Consider the following 16,850-nt stretch of genomic DNA (forward strand, 5'->3'; position numbering starts at 1 on the left):
ACCAGGGGTGGGAATGGGAAGCTAATGGGGCCATGGTGCCAGAGAATGGGAGGGCCCTTCCCTCAAGGGCTAGGGAAGGAAATTTACCAAAGGTCAAACAAGATGCTGCATTTGATCCAAGAATGACCTGGTGGCATCTAGTTAAGTGTGACTTCGGCATTGTCTCTGGCAACAGTGCACCAGCACTGCTTTGCAGTGTCACTGGCCACTGGCAACACTGGATCAAGAAGTCTGCCACTTCGCTAAGTGCAGGGAGCAGAGCCTGTGGGGTGAGGGGATGCCATGATGAGAGGTGGAGGCCTGGGGCTCCAGGACTATCACTGAGCCTACACAAAGACTGCGGGCCATGACATCAGGGCTCACAGGAGTTTGCAACTCAGACTCACATCTTTATATGTCTACAAGTAAGCAGATCTTTTGTTTAAATTATTTTATTATAGGCAGGCCACTGTCCCATAAAACCTGGGTGGCAGATCTTTCTTAGCCCTCTATACCTTTAATGTGGCTTTGAGCAGGCAGTTGCCCTGGAGTTACTTTATTGTTCCAAGTTGAGTCCAGGCTGAGACACAGTTCTATTCTATTTTTCCTGAGATAAAGTCTGGCTATGTGGTCCTGGCTACCCTTGAACACATGACCCTCTTGCCTCTGCTTTCTTAGTGCTGGTATAATAGAAGTGTATTAAGCTACTATTAAGAACAGCTGATAGGATGGGGAGATTGCTTAATGGTAAGAACACTTGTTCTACAAGCATGAGAACCTGAAGACCTGAGTTCAAATCCCAATACCCATGTAAAAAGCCAGGCATGGCTGTAGAGGCCTGTAACCTCAGCATTGGAGAATGAGGCACATGGAAACCAAGATCTGGCTGGCTAGCCAGCCTAGTTGAAAGCTTCCTGCCCAATGAAAGACCATGTCTCAAGGCAGAGTACAATAGAAGAAGACATTTGATACCTTTCTTTGGCCTCTACATGGATATGCCTTGTAGTTCAAGCCCATATACTCACCTGCATATACCACATACACATATACCACACAGACACAGACAGACACACTCACACACACAGGGAGAGAGAGAGAGAGAGAGAGAGAGAGAGAGAGAGAGAGAGAGAGAGAGAATATGAGTAGATGCAGACATGGAGAGGCAAAGATAACTGACACTGATCCAGGGCCCAGGATTCCCCCAGAACAGCTTTCATCCAGCCCTTACTGCACTCCTGGGCAAGTATTAAAATCATCTCCATGTTAAAGATGTGGCATCAGAGCTATAGGGAGGTGAATATCTGACCCAAGCCCCCCAGGTTGTCTGTGGAAAGTTAGTAGGTATAACCATGTGAACTGGCTTGGGGGTGTTGTGGCAGGATCATGCTGTTCCCATGTTCAGGACAGCCTGGCTCCTCGGTGCATTAGAAATGTTTTAAGTAGCAACCTTAAGAGGTATAACTTACCCTGCACATAGTGCAGCTAGCTGCTAATTTAGGGCTAGTCTGCTCATTGCCTGTCCATGTGCTCTGAAGAGATTATGAGTATTAACAAGATACCAGGCTTCCTGACTACCTCACCTCATTAAGTAAGAGCGAGGGATGGTCCATGTTCCTGTCTGATACAGTAACAGACGCTCACTGTTTAAAGTGTGGTCCCAAGACCAGCAGCACAGGCCTGACCTGGAAACTTGGTACAAAATTCAATACCCAGACCCATGGGCTAGAATTTGCATGGTCACAGCTTCCCCAGCAATCTTACACACCACAGGTTTTGAGATGCCCTCGAGTAGAGGCTACTGATTCACTACTGCCATCTCCTTCATCCTGACAGCTGAGCTGAGGAGAAGAGTTAGCAACCAGTGAAGCATCACAGCCTGCATCCTTCAGGCTGGAAGGCTGGAGGTGGGGGCAGAATTCTGCAGACAGGGTGCTTTGAGAATGCTACCGGGACACACTGGTGAGCCTGCAGGGTGGAACATTAGAGAGGGTTGCCTAGAGGAAATGCACTTTGCTAACCAGCAGGAAGGGTGGGTAGTGGGGCATGTCTTGAATGGGGAAGATACAGAGGGAAGTCTGGAATCTTGTCTCAAGACCTGGAAATGATGTCACATGCTTCCTGAGAGATTCCCAGTTTAGCCTGGTAACCTCTGGTGTCTTTGCAACTGGTCACATTTGGTTTTGTTAGATGAAAATGAAAGCTTTTTTTCTAGACAGGGTTTCTCTGTGTCACCCAGTCTGTCCTGGAAACTTGCTCTGTAGACCAGGCTGGCCTTGAACTCAGAGATCTGTCTGCATCTGCCTCTGCCTCCTGAGTGCTGGGATTGTTGATTGTTTTAAAGGTTTCTGATTTCCCATCTTTTCATCTTTCTACCACCTTCTAGAATCTTTGTAGCACTCTTCTAGCATTTCTGATTTTAAGATATGTCTGGTTGGCCTTTCCAGCTTCTGTTTCTGCTCTTAGGATGGCTAAGTTGTGCAAACACATGATATCCAGAGGTATGGGAATGTATCAAACCCTTTAATCAAATAAGGTCCATTCTTGGGCGCATGGGAACAGGTATGGGAACCCAAGCATGCTCACACACCTTCTTGTTTCACTGTCTATTGATAAAGATACTTTTTCAATAAAAATTTACTTAGTACCATGTACTGTTCTAGCCACTGAGTAGTCAATGTCCAGTGGGGTTTGCAGACTACAAATATAATAAATGAACTGATAATTTTCTTGAAAGTAAAAGGTGTTGGTTATATATAAAATGAGGCAATGTATCTGAAGTTCTGCTGTAGTTCAATTCATAGTAATTGATCAACTTGAACTGGATGAAGTCAATCTTTTCTACTCAAACTGACCCCACCAGGGCTTAAGGGAAGGTGATAGCATTTGGAGTTAGATGTGAGTTGGATTCTTTCCTTTTTAGCACTAAACACCTATCAAAAAACACCTGATATTTTTGTGCCTCGAGGTCCCAATTCTGTCGTAGACTAAGGTATGCCATCAAAGCCAAGATGGAAGCAAAACTTAAAAAGGTTTCCACTGTTGACGTCATGTAAACGTCGAGTTGACACTTGCATGACCTCAAGAATGAGTACATCCTTTAATTTTACACTCAAGGTGCCTATTTGCTTCTCCTTGGATCCAGCTGCACCCCTGTAGCTGCCTCATAGAGCTGTCATGGTAGAATTCCCTGAGATGGAGGAGATACATAGCAGAATATCTACAAGCTGCTGGCCCCTTGCCCCTCTGAGAAGAGAATGTGACACAACAGCAGGCCGAAACTCAGACCCAGTGTCCTTTTCTGCTCTAGTGTAAGGACCTAAAAGAAAGCGGAGAGTGTCCAGATGCTGAGAGCTCCAATGAACAGCAAGAGGCCTGGTCACCTCCGTGTCCAAGTGCTCTGTGAGTTTGCCACAGCAACCATGCACAGCTCAGTGTGTCTCAGGATAAAAAGGTGCGGCCAAAATCCAAGGACAGGCAAATGTACCTTCAAGCTTTGGAAAGGGATTTTGCCCATCCCCCTGAGGAGATCTGGTAAACCACAGAGGATTCAGGAAACCAGCATTGGTCCTCTGGAGCTGGGCACTGGAATCCCCACGAAAGCACCTGCCACTGATGATCCAGTGTGGGGTGCCTAATGAAAAATGGCCGGGCTATTAGTGCTTTGCAAATTAAGGGTCCTTTCATTTATTACCATGCTCCACTAAGGGTGAGCATTAATTTTTTTTCTCAAAGCAAATTCACTGGAAACAGACAGTTTAGAATTTATGCTTGTAATGATGGCTACATGGGCCATTAAGACCACCTCTAAGTGAGCTTAATTTGTAGCAGATAAATGTATATGTCTACATATTTTTCAACATAGTTTATGGTGCATCTTGCACAGCTGCGCCCAACTGATTAAATCCTCACAAAATTTAAATAGGAAACCCATTACGTAGACAGTATTAGAGCCATTCATCATGGAAGCAGTTTCGAGTTAACTCTTTCAGCGCTGGAAAGGGAAAGGGTTGGGAAGGGTGTGTGTGTGTTGTGTGTGTGTGTGTGTGTGTGTGTGTGTGTGTGTGTGTGTGTGTGTGTGTGTGTCTGGGGGCAGAGGGTGCTTGATGAGAGCAGTGCTAAAGGATGCTGAAGCTTCCTGCTGGTTTGACCTCTTTATTGCCTTCTTGGAACACTTAGGACCATCTCATACATCCTCAGTGGACTCAGAATGAAATTTTAGCTCAAGGCGACTCGATCTGAGACTGACACTGTATCTAGGTCTTAGCTGCCTGGTAATGATGGACTTCACAGCCCCACACTCCTTAACGTTCACACAGACCACAGACCCAGGCTAGAGTGTGCAGATATAACAATCAGCAGCATGCTAGAAGGGACAAGATCATGACATGGTCCCCAGCCTTAGCATACATGGCAATGAGTAACTGAGGAGGCACGTTGCCAGTGGCCAGCATAAAACAGGCATCATCAGCCCTCAGTACAGAGACACTTGCCTGCAGCTGTATTGTAGAAGATGAGGTTCCTTGATATGCCACCAGCAGCTAGCACCTGAAACTCTGATGATCGAGCTGGTATGGAGCTCAGGCTGTCTAACTTCACCTTCTCCTGATGCTGATTCCTAGGGAGTTCTACTTTGAAACAGCTGCACAGGCTGGTTCCTTAAGGCAGCAAGCACTTGTCTGAACACTTTCATAGGCTCCCTTAGGCACCATTCTACTGTGTTTTCAGTGTGTCTGCCTCTGAAGTTCCTGTGTTAAACATGGAATTCCCCGTGCAACATGGGTCAGAGCCCCGGTGAATCATCTGTAGAGTTAGTGTGAGAATGGGTTCATTTCCACAGAGTGGGTCCCATGGGCTGGTGGTGCTCTCTCTCTCTCTCTCTCTCCCCCCTCCCTCCCTTCCTCCCTCCCTCCCCCTCTCTCTCTCATCTTTACTCTTCTGTTTTTTCACCATGGGCTGGAGCAATAGACCCTACAAGGTGTCAATATCTCCATCTTGGAAACTCCCATTGCCCCCAGAACTTTGAAAAATAAATGACTCTTCTTCACAAATAATCCAATCCTGGGCATTCCATTACAGCAGAAGAAAACAGGTGAGCTATAGACAGTGCACATTTTCAGGATGGGGACAGGTGGTAATTCAAAATAATAAGCACGTGGCCCACACTCGGTACAGAAAACAGTTCTTGAGGACCTCATACAGCTTGAGTCAGTTAGATCTGAGGTCAAGTCTATTTGTGACATTGCGTGACCTAAGACCCGCTGTGCAAGCTGAGAGCTTATTTCCTTCTCTATAAAAACAGGGACAGTAACAGTGCTTACCTCATCCAGACAAAATGGTAAAGCGAAACTGTCCTCACGGGGTCTGCTGTTAGGGCCTGAGTCCGAAATGTCCCACAGGCTGGAGTTTTGAAGTTTCTCAACTCCAGCCCTATTCTGGGAAGCTGTGGACCTTTTAAACAGTGGGACCCAGCTGGCTGAAGTGGGTCACAGGGAGCAGGCTTCTGGAGCTGGTCCAGCCCAGTCTGGCCTTTATGTGGAGAACTTTGCCATAGGCTCCTGCCTTCACTGAGGTGTGAGCTATCCTGCCACGCCTCATCCACCATTACGCACTCAGACTTTCTGAAACTGTGAGTCCAAGAAACCCCTCCTCCATTGCAGTGTTTCAGTCAAGCATTGTGACAGTTAGGAGAAAGCAACTAACACATTCCTGTGCTTTCTTGTGAAGTCCCAGATGTCAACTTGTTCTCAGTTGGAAACAGAGAACAGACATCAACACTGGGAGTTTTAATCCAATGAGATTCGTTCAGCCATTGAAATATACTCAAGCTACTTTAGGAGAAACTTCCCCATGAGCAGCTGAGGAGAGCCCATGCACATAGCTGAGCATCAGAGGAAGGGAAGTTTCCCTGGTTTATTGGAGGGTGTGTTGGGATGGAAGCCACACACGTGTGCAGCTGGTTTGGATGGAGAGTCTGTTAAAGCCTTAGCTACTTTGGTCCTACTAGAGCCCAGGTGCTAAGCAGCAATCCCAGAGCCTGGATATAGAAGAGAGCAAGCAGAAAGGAAGAGTTGGGAGGTAGGAGGCAGGATGGAAGGGCGAGTGGGCAGCCTTGGAATCCTGAAGATCTCTGGGTGCTTTATAACTGGGAGCCTTTGGAAAGTTTTAATCAGGAACATGGTGGAGCTGAATTTGCATTTTAGAAGGCTCTCTTCTGCAGCCACATGGAGAATAGCTTGAAAGGGAGTGAGGATGTTGGCAGGGGGAACAGTTGGGAGACAATAGCAGGCATCTCATTACTGTGCAGTGCAGTCCAGGGCAGGGAGATAGGGTGGAGAGAGACTTCAGAATCATCAGTTTTTGACTGAAGATGGGGAGGAAGGGAGGGAAGTGGCAGAGAGGAGACCATACAGCATGGTGCCAGGCAAGGCAGAAGGAGACTGACTTGGGAAAGAGAGAAGGCAAGGAAATGGAAGCAGCTGGAGGCCTTTGGGGAAAGTACAGATTTTTATTTGTTTATGCTAGCACAGCACAGCACCCCAGGCCTGACATGCCTCCTAGCAAAGAAGATGTTGGTGGATGGGCAATTTACTCGAAAGTCCCAGCAAATAGTTGCAGGCACCCAGCAAACCTCTTCCTAGACGTGTGCCTTGGGAAGCGAAGACTCTGGCTGTTTATTAACTCCGAGTCAAGTGTAAACAGCATGCTTCTAAAGTGTGACCAATTAAGGGCCCAGTCAAGGTGTGGCTGTCTCTGCCTGAAAGGAATCAAATGAAATGTTCTGTTCTAAGTGTTCAATTTCACCTGTCAGGGTTCCTGAGTTGTCACAATCAGGTGCCCAGCTCTCTGAGTGGCGTGATTTATTTGCACATTGTCCCTCTTCTAAGAATGTGTGACTCACGGCCTTCCTTGTCCTTCCTGAATCCAAACCACTTCTTTTCCTCTGCTGAATGAATTGCCCAGGGAGCTGTCAGAGGATGACAGCACAGGCAGGGTGGCATGCCCATGACTTCAGGACTGTTGCAAAGGGATGGCAAGGGTGAACCCAGCCACCACCATCTGCTGAAAGCATCTCCCTGGCCAGCTCTCCATCAAGTGCTCTGCAGGTTCAGCTCATGCTTTCAACCCCTCTGCAAAGACAGACCCCATGACCATTTGGGCCTTACAGATGAGGCTAAGTGATAATATAGCAGGCTCAACAGACTGTCAGTAAGGAGAAGAGCTTGGATCCGAACCCAGGGGCTAATGGTTCTCATTGCCTGAGCCTCGGAGCACAGCCTGGGTCCCAGTCACTGTCCCCATGACTCTGTGCTCTCTCTAAATGTTTGGCTGATGTCCTATGTCCTCAGCAGACATTGAGCAGATTGAGGGTGGGGCTCTCACACCACATAACAGAACTCATGGGGGAGATGCTCCAGAACTGTTTGAATGCCTGGAGTGACAAAGGCTTCCTCTGCCTGCATGTTTGTGCAGCTGTCATTCCAGCCTGGAAGGTCACCCACACCTCTCTCATCTGTGTGTCTTCCTCTTTTACAAGCTCAGCTTAGCCTCTCTGCCTGACTTTGTCCAGTTTTCTCTAGATGCCACAATCCCCTGTTCCAGCCCTCGGCTGAGGGTCTTCAGTCAAGAAGCACATGCAAGTGCGTGTCTTACATGTGGATATGTGTGTGCATCTGTGCTCATGTGTATCTGCACAAGTTGTGTGTACATGTGTGCGCATATATGAATGCATATATCTGTGTTCATGTGTGTCCGCACAAGTGTGTGTGTGTGTGTGTGTGTGTGTGTGTGTGTGTGTGTGTGAGAGAGAGAGAGAGAGAGAGAGAGAGAGAGAGAGAGAGAGAGAGAGAGATCTATCATTTATGGCTCTTTTGGGTCATTTGTTTCTATTTCCCCATTTTAAGGTGTGTGTGTGTGTGGAAAACAAAGAAACTGGAACATTCATTGAGGATTCCCCCCACACACAAACACACATGTGTGTAGGTATGTCTATGTATGTATCTGTACATGTGTATGTCTGCATGAGTGTATCTGTGTCTGGTCATGTGTGTTTCATGTACAAGTCAGATCAAGGCTCTTTGGGGTGACTTGTTTCTATTTCCTTGTCCTGGTGGGCACATGCAAAGAGAAGAGGCCTGCGAACCATTCATTGAGAGCCACAGCCGCCCACATGCAGATACATAGATGCACACAAACACAGGTATGTGCACACACATGAGAGAGAGAGAGAGAGAGAGAGAGCACACACACACACACACACACACACACACACACACACACACACACACACACACACACACGCCAGCATTTGGATGTGTCTAGATGTCTGTCTCAGTCCTGGCATCACTCTCAGTATTTCCTCCAGCGGATAAAATTCTTGTCTACGACTGTCACCCTGGGCATCTCTTTATCTGGCCACTTCACGTTAGTCAAGATTCATGTCCTTTGACTGATGGTCTTAGAAAAGATGCTTAAACTATTTTTATTGGTTCTCCCCTCTGAAAATGTGGGTGCTATTAGCCCAGCCCCATGGGAACACCATAAAGACTACAGAAACTGCTGTGCCAACCACTCTGGGTACAGGACCTGGTGCCAAGTTGGTACTTAGTATGTGAGGCTTCTGTCATCATGGCCACAGAGACATGCAGCATAGTCTGCTTGCTGGTGACACTCACACCTGACAGCTTGGCGGGGGGCGTCTTCATTCACTGTCTCTTCTTATCTGTGTGCCTGGTGAGAACTGGAAAGAGAAAGGAAGGGTGAACAAAGGGTGGAGGCAGAGGTCATCACCCTTGTGCCAGCTGTTCATTCTTGAAGAACCTCAGGACTGTCCTGGAATAGTGAAGATTTCTAAGCACTCTGCCCCCAAACCCACTGTATATTGCTTGCATGTATGTCTTTACACATAATCTTTTCACAAGGTAGCCTTATTGCTTCATTAGATTCTTAAAGGGCCTCTTGGGACTCAAAGAACCACTAGTCTAAAACAGCAGCCATGTTTTACAGAGAGGAAAGGGGAAGGGTCACCATGTGCAGTTGTCAAGCAGAGGAGGGCCTGGGGCCTGGTTTCCTAGTTCCCAGGCCAGGGCTTCAACCACCTCAGATCAGCCTAGAAGAGCATGGTATCGGGTGAGGACAGCCAGCAGTTGGGACCCCAAAGAGGGCAACCTGGACATAACCACTGCAGGACCTGGCCATGCCAGTGGTAATATACTTTGGGTTTAAAGTGTTTTCAGTTTGTTTGATTATTTTATGTGTATGGATGCTTTGTCTGAAAGTATGCCTGCACCATGTGGTTGCAAAGACAGACCTTTGCAGTGCTCATGGAGGCCAGAAGAAGCGTTGGGATCAGATCCCCCTGGAAATGGAGTTACAGGTATTTGTGAATGCTATGTAGGCACTGGTAATTGAACCCCAGTCCTCCAGAAGGGCGGCCATTGCTCTTAACCACGTGGTAAAAGCCTTATATGAGATCAGTAAGAACCCATGTGAGCTTCAACCAGAGGAGACAATGCTATTAGCAGGTGTGTGGTATTCATGTGTGGGCCCGGCCTACTCAGCATCTTAGTGTGCTTTTAGCGTCACACACATGGGATCTAAAACTGGACATGACTGTGGGTTTTAAAATTTTCAGTTTGATGTGCTAATGAAGCATAATTGGATATCAGATTGATATAGTTAAAAAGATGTGTGCCCATATTCAGAAAAGTGAAATGCAAGAGTGTATGGTATGTTGGTGCTTAGATTTATACACAGCTTTAGGTTTAAACAGTTTTTTTAAAAGCCAAATAAAGTTATAGTCTGTTCCCAACACTTCCCAAGATCAACTCTCCAGAGGTTTTTTTAAAGTACACTTGAGTGACACCGAAGTGTCTGTCCTTCTGGGCCTGGCTTAGCTCATTTCACATGTCCTCACAAGTCCTCTGGCTTGAAAGGATTCTTTCTATTTAGAAAATGATAGTTTTAGGTTGGATTTAGGATTAGGGTGTGTTTTGTTTGGTTTGGTTTTGGTTTTCTTTTTCAGGAACTACATGAACTGATTAGCTCATATAGTCTGGATTTAGTCTTGTTCTCTGTCTCACCTGCCTCCCACCTGACGGCCCTACCCCAAGCCCCTCCACCAAGGTTTGTGCTTGGCCAAGGGCATTCACTATCTGCATCTCACCCCACAAAGCCAGACTGTAGCAACAATGATCTTAGCTTGATTAGAGAGCCTGGTATGACATAGTGGCCGAGCACACACAGATGTGGTGGTTAGTTGGCACTTGGCAGCTTCACTGAGACTTTCTTGTCCCATTTTGTCCTACAACTGTCAGCCATGCTTTCTATGCTACCTGTCCACACAGATAGTGCCTGAATGAGCACAGCCCGGCTATATCAAGGCCTCTCCCTGCATCACATTCCCCTCCTGATCAGTCTCCATCCTGCTGATCTTCAAACCAGTTCACAGCTCATGTCCCCTAGGAAAGCCTCCACCTCCTGCCTCCGAAATGCTCAGTCAATAGAATCCCATGTTGTATGGTTCATTCATTTGCTTGCTCGCTCTCTTCCTCCTTCCTCCATTCCTTGTTTTTTTTCTTTCTTTCTTTTTGAGGTGAGAAAGGTCTTGCTAATGTAGCTGACACAGACCTGGAACTTCCTCCTCGAATTCAGGCTCCTTCTGTTCCTGTCCGAGGGCTGTGCTACAGGTGTGCACCACCACATCCTGTCCACATGCCTTCTCAGAGCTCTGGATTTGAGCCCATTGACTTCCAACCTTTTTTTTCCAGTTCCTTTATCCTTTTCCGTTCAGTCATCCAGCAAGGCACTGCTCTAACATCTGCAGTGACGGCACCAGAGGTGAGGCCTGCTTCTGAAGCACCTCAGGCCTCCAGGGTCTCCTGACTGATAAAACTAATGGCAGCCGCCACCACAACCACCTTGCCAAGATGTCACCAACATCGTGGAGCCACATCTGCACTCTGGGATGATGGCATATTCTCTGCTGTTTCATGGTATCGTGAGCTATCTCTGGGGTAGGACGCTGGGTCATATGGTTAATTTCATAAGAAACTGCCAGAGTTTTCCCAAGTGCTGGTAACATTTACACTCCCACCAGCGAAGCATGACAGTTCCCATTGCTTCACGTTGTTTTTGACATTTAGTGATGACTCGTTTTTTTAATGTTAGCCATTTCAGTGGGTGTGAAGTAGGCTCTTACCATCACTGTAATTTGAGTTTCTCTGATAACAAATGATGCTGAACACCTTTGCATGGGTTTCTTCATGTATCTCCCTATACGGATGTGTCATTTTTTAGTCATTTGCTCATGGGAAGGGTGGTTCTTTTAATTATTGAATTAATGTCTTCTCAGTATTCGGCTTCCTTTTCTTTCTTTTTTAAAAATATCTTTTGACTTTTAGAATCTAATCTATCAAGTTTTGGTGATTTGTGCTTTCAAGATCCTGTCTAAGAATCTCCTCCCAACTCAGACCCGTGAAGGTAGTCCTGAGCTCAAGAGTTTTAGTGTCTACATTTAGGCCTCCTTGGGTCTTACACAGATTGAATCCTGTACAGTAAGAGTTAAGACTGAGTTAGAGTCTCCCCACAGAGTTATCTAGCTGTCCTAACGCCATTTATTGAAGTCTGTGCTGCCACATTGAATTTCCTTGAGACACATTAAAAAAAAAATCAGTAAACCTTGGGTATGTAAATTCTCAATTGTATTTAATTGTTCTACATATCTGTCCTTATGTTAATATGACTGTCTTGACTTTTTAGCATTTTAGTAAATCTCTAAATTCGTATGAGCCCTCCAACTTTTTAAAAAAATTGTTTTAACACCATTGATCCTTTGTAATGTCATATAAATTTCAGGATGAGATTACTAATTACACGCAGAAGGTGCTATTTTGTTGGGTTTCAGTTTAATATATACATCAAATTGTCATGGTAAGAATACTGAATCTTTCAGGGCTTGGGCTATAGCTCTGTTGATAGAGGCTGGCTAGTGCATGAAGCCCTGGGTTCAATCCAAAGGGCCTAAACTGGACTTGGTGGCCCATGCCTGTAATCCCAGAAGGATCAGAGTTTCAAGGTTATCCCCAACTGTATAATGAGTTCAAGACCAGCGTGGGCTACATGAGATAGATAGATAGATAATTTAAACATTCCAGTTTATGAACATTGTATATCTCCATCTATTTAAACCTTCAATCTATCTCAATAACATTTAATGACCTTTAATGTAAAGGCTGTATTTTATGCAAAGTGTCTTGCTACATGTCTTTCACATGAAATTGTTCTTAAATATAATCTCCAAATTGTTTCCTGTAGGTTTTCTTATATTGATTGTGCATTCTTTGATATTCCTGTCTTCACTTGTTTCTGTGGCAATGACAGTAGGAAGGAGCCAGAGATCGGCTCTACCTGAAACAGCCCAAGAGGATCTTTGCAGAGGCTGCCGCTCACATAAGAGGGAATTTATGACTTTTGCTGTAGAAAAAAAAATCAGGACAACTCAGTCTGAAACGGAGTTGGAGTTTATCAGGAAGAGGTTTTAGCATAGATCTGAGTGGGTAACAGACTGTTCAGGGAAAGAATACCACACACCCAACGGTGAGTGTAGGCTTCTCGAGAAAGAGTTGAGCTTACCCAAGTGTGGATGTAGGCTTTTTAAGAGAGTGTGCTTCTCAAGAGAGAATAGGCTTCTCAAGAGAGAGTAAGCTTCTCAAGACAGAATTGAGCTTACCCAAGGGTGGGTGCAGGCTTCTCAAAAGAGAGTTGAGCTTAAGTGTCTCTACAATGACCACACATGGGATTTTGGTCACTTTAAGAAAAAATGAAATGTTCTCTTGTTTTGTAGATGAGGTCACAGGGTAGTTCCTGAGGTGCATTGGAAAGGCTGACCCATGAGGAAGCCAGATCGTAGGTCACATGAGAAACTAAGGTGCTCTTACTAAAAAAGATGGTCACTGTTTTGTTGCAGGTTCACATCAGGGAAAGGAGTAAGGTCACAGTCTAAGATTGTACTTACTCAGGCTTTAAGTGCTGGTTTCTGGATATTCACAGTATCTCCAAGTACAAGAAGTGCTGTCTCTATGTAAGCTGTCTTCATGGTAATGCTAATTGTGTTGGAGGTCTTTTTTATAATTGAGTTATTTTTCATACAATATATTCTGATCATGATTTTTCCTTCCCCCAACTCTTCCCAGATCCTGCCCACCTCCCCAACTCTATACCCTTTCTTCCTGTCTCTTTTCAAAAACCAACCAAACAACCACACACACACACAAACCCACTAAACACTCTCTCTCAAACACACACACTAGACAAATAAAGTTACAAAACCAAAAAAATAAACCAGAAACGAAAGCATATAAGTAAAAGACCAATAAGACAAAAAAAGTCACCAAATCAAAGGGGTGAGCATTGAGGTTAAGTTCATTTTGTATTGGCCTTCTACTGCTGATCATGGGGCCTACTCTGAAGTGTGGCTAAATATACCCAGTGAGTCTGCAACAGAGAAAACTAATTTTTCCTTTGCAACTGGATATCAATTGCTTCTAACTTGTTGGCTAGGAATGGGAGCCTATGTCCACACCCGCACTTAGCACTAGGATCCCAATTGACTTGAACCTGGGTAGGACCTATGCCTGCTACCACAGTCTCTGTGAGTTCACATCAGGAGGACACTGTTTTCTTGCTGTCATATGTTATGGGATATTTGTACATTGTGGGAAGATGTATTTGCTGTGATCAATGCAATAAAAAGCTGAATGGCCAATAGCTAGGCAGGAGGTAAGGCATGATTTCTGGGGAGAAAGGAAGAAGAGGAGGAGGAGCAAGAGGAGGAGGAGGAGGAATCTAGGCCCATGAGAGAGATGAGAAACAGCAGAAGCAGGATGGGCAGCACATGACAGAACATAGATTAATAGAAATAGATTAATTCAAGTTATAAGAGCTAGTTAGAAACAAGCCTAAGCTAAGGCCAAGCTTTCACAATTTGTAAGTCTCTGTGCCATTATTTGTGAGCTGGCAGTCCAAAGAAAAAATTGACTACAGTCATCCATCCCCTCTGGCTCTTAAAAATCTTTCAGCCTCTTCTCCCTCATAGTTCCCTGAACCCTGAGGACTGGGTGTTTCAAGGTCTTTCACTCTCATGAGCTGGAATTCTTGATTCTCATTGGACAAAGGCCTTTAAAGGATTTGGAAGTGAGTGGCTTCTTTTGTTTTCCGTGTCCCCTTAATAATTTTCTTGCTTTTCTTCTTTCATTCAACACCACCCTCAGTTAGCTTGATGCTTTTTGAAAGTTATCCATAATGTTACAAGTAATAGAAGTTTATACTCTTGTTGCTGAGCATATTTAAACTCGTAATAGAAAGAGAGGTGTTCGTACTCTTTCAATTTGGAGATACTGTCAATCAGGCTGCCATGAATCTTGGTGTATGAATATTAGTTTTCATTCCATGGGTAAATATTTAGGAGTAGACTTGTTTAGTCACAGAACAAATGGCTTGGTTTTTTTTTGTTTGTATGTTTGTTTTATTGTTTTTTTTTTAATTTCACAAAAAATTCTGGAACTTTTTTCAAAGTTCCAGAACTATTTTACATTATTTCTAATTAATCATATATGAGGCCCAGATACTCTATATGCTCCCAAAATTGAGTGCCAGCACATTCCTCCCTTGAGGTATTTGTACATATCATAGCTTTAATTTTTAATGGCGAGCATGCTTCATGTACTAACTGGCTAATTATGTATCTCTTTTCATAAAATATCCTTTAAAATCACTTACCTAAAACTTTGGCTTTTCTGTTTTAAGCAATCAAGTTGTAGTCAGTCTTTTTATACTTGGCTACCACTCTTCTGTGAAATATGTGCTTTAAAATCGTCTTTCCTATGGCTTTGGCTTTCTCACTCCTTTTTAAATGGTGCCTTTGAATGATCAGAACTGCTCATTTTGATAGTGTCCAGCTTGTCACAACTCCGCTGTTGTTTGTGACCCACTTAAGAACCCCCAACGTACGCAAATCATGTTGGCTTCATTCTCCGCCCCCCACCCCCCCCAGGGATTCTGTGGTTTTAAATTTTATAGAGTACAGTGTTTTTTCCCACATCACATCTGCTTGTTTCTGTACACGCACTGACAAGCATTCCTGCCCCAATGAAAATCTTTACACATTAGCCTAAAGTCAATTAACCGTCTAAATAGTGGTTGCACATATAAAAAAAAAAAAAAAAAAAAAAAAACCTCTTGTTTACTTGCTCTTCCCCTGATTGGACATTTTCTATTGATCATCTTCACGTTTACTGACACTTGACTCTGGATTCCAGCCTGTTGTTCACCCCAGCTATGAGGTCTTCCTTATGGTAGTGTAATTTCAGTTTCATTGTTTCCATTTGATTCCTTTTTGTGGTTTCCATCTCTCCACTGGAATTCCCCCAACTCTTTCCCATCATCCCCTTCTGCTCTTGTGAGCCCTTGAGCACGTTTGTAATAGCTATTTTAGGGGCCTTTGTTAATTCTGGTGTCTGAACCACCTGAGCACCTGCTTCTGTTGGCTACCGCTGTCTAGATTACAGGTCACATTTCCTGCCTTGGTGGTCTGGCCGTGTTTTATACTGGGGTGGGTATTGTGAATGGTACCTGGCAGGAAGTTTGTATCATGTTGTTTTCCTTTAAAGGCTGTAAGTTTTGCTTTTGTGGTTAGCTAAAATGCTGGTGCCTATTCACAATTCTATTATGACTTTTTATTTCTAGGACTCATCTATTTCAGATTCATCACTGGTCATAAGCTATGACCCCGATTCTCAGCAGTGGCTTGCAACTGAGGGTGACTTGCCACCTCCTATGGCATTTTACAAGGTCTGGAGACCTAAAAGGATACAAGTGTTATTGGTAACTAATGAGTAGAGCATAGGGCTGAAGCTAAACTGCTGCAAAGCACAGGACACCCCAGCCCAACAAAGCAATTGTCTGCAAATTGCCTGTAGTGCTAAGTTTGAGAAGCCTAATGGGAAGGGGGACTTCTTGCCTCTGGGCATAGTCCTTACTTCTAATGCAGTCTTAGGCTGTCATTTTTATTTGGAATGGGGAGAAGAGGTAAGATTGTTTCTATGTAGACCTGGCTTCCTGCAAGCTTCTGCTCTTCATGTCTCAGTCTCTGGAGCACTGGGATTACAGGTGTGTGCAGCATCCACAGCTCTGCTCGGCCCTCCCTTCCCCTCCCTTCCTCTCCTCTCTCATTTACCCCCTTCCTCCTTTTTTAAAATCCAGCTGGGAATCACATCCAGGGCCACATATATGCTGCTGAGCCACATCTGATCCTTCTGCAGTTTGACTGAGGTGTCCACCTATACACTTCTCCATCCTCACAGACCTGAGGTGTCTTCCCACTTAGTTTGTAAGCTCTCAGCAATGGCTCTGCCAGCCTTTAACCAAGGTCCCATAGCGCATGCCCACTGGGGACTCTTTTCTTTGGAGCTACCCTGTCCCACATTTCATTACTTCGGCAGCCCAAACTCTGTTCAGCTCAGAAGACTGCTAGGCCCCACCTGAGGCAGTTCTCTTTGGTCAGCCCTCTGGGTGGGAAACCTGCAAACACAAGTCTTTCTCTTCAGGGTTGCCCACTTAGAGACCTCTGTTCTGCCTTGTCTGGATCCCCCACCCAGAAACCAAAGCAAATCTGCTGCCCAGGAAGTTGCTAGGTCACCTGGAGATCATCTGGAAGGATTCTACTGGTCTATGACCTGGGAATTTCTATCTAGAATACCTGAAGGTGAAACTGACTATTCTAAGTCATAGGAAGACAAGGGCATCCTTCCCCTTCGGTAAGTCCCCAGATGCCTGTTCTGGACTACATTGAACATATGCTGCTTTGATGGGAGTAG

This window comes from Cricetulus griseus, chromosome 3 (assembly GCF_003668045.3).
Source record: "Cricetulus griseus strain 17A/GY chromosome 3, alternate assembly CriGri-PICRH-1.0, whole genome shotgun sequence".
Lineage (NCBI taxonomy): Eukaryota > Metazoa > Chordata > Mammalia > Rodentia > Cricetidae > Cricetulus > Cricetulus griseus.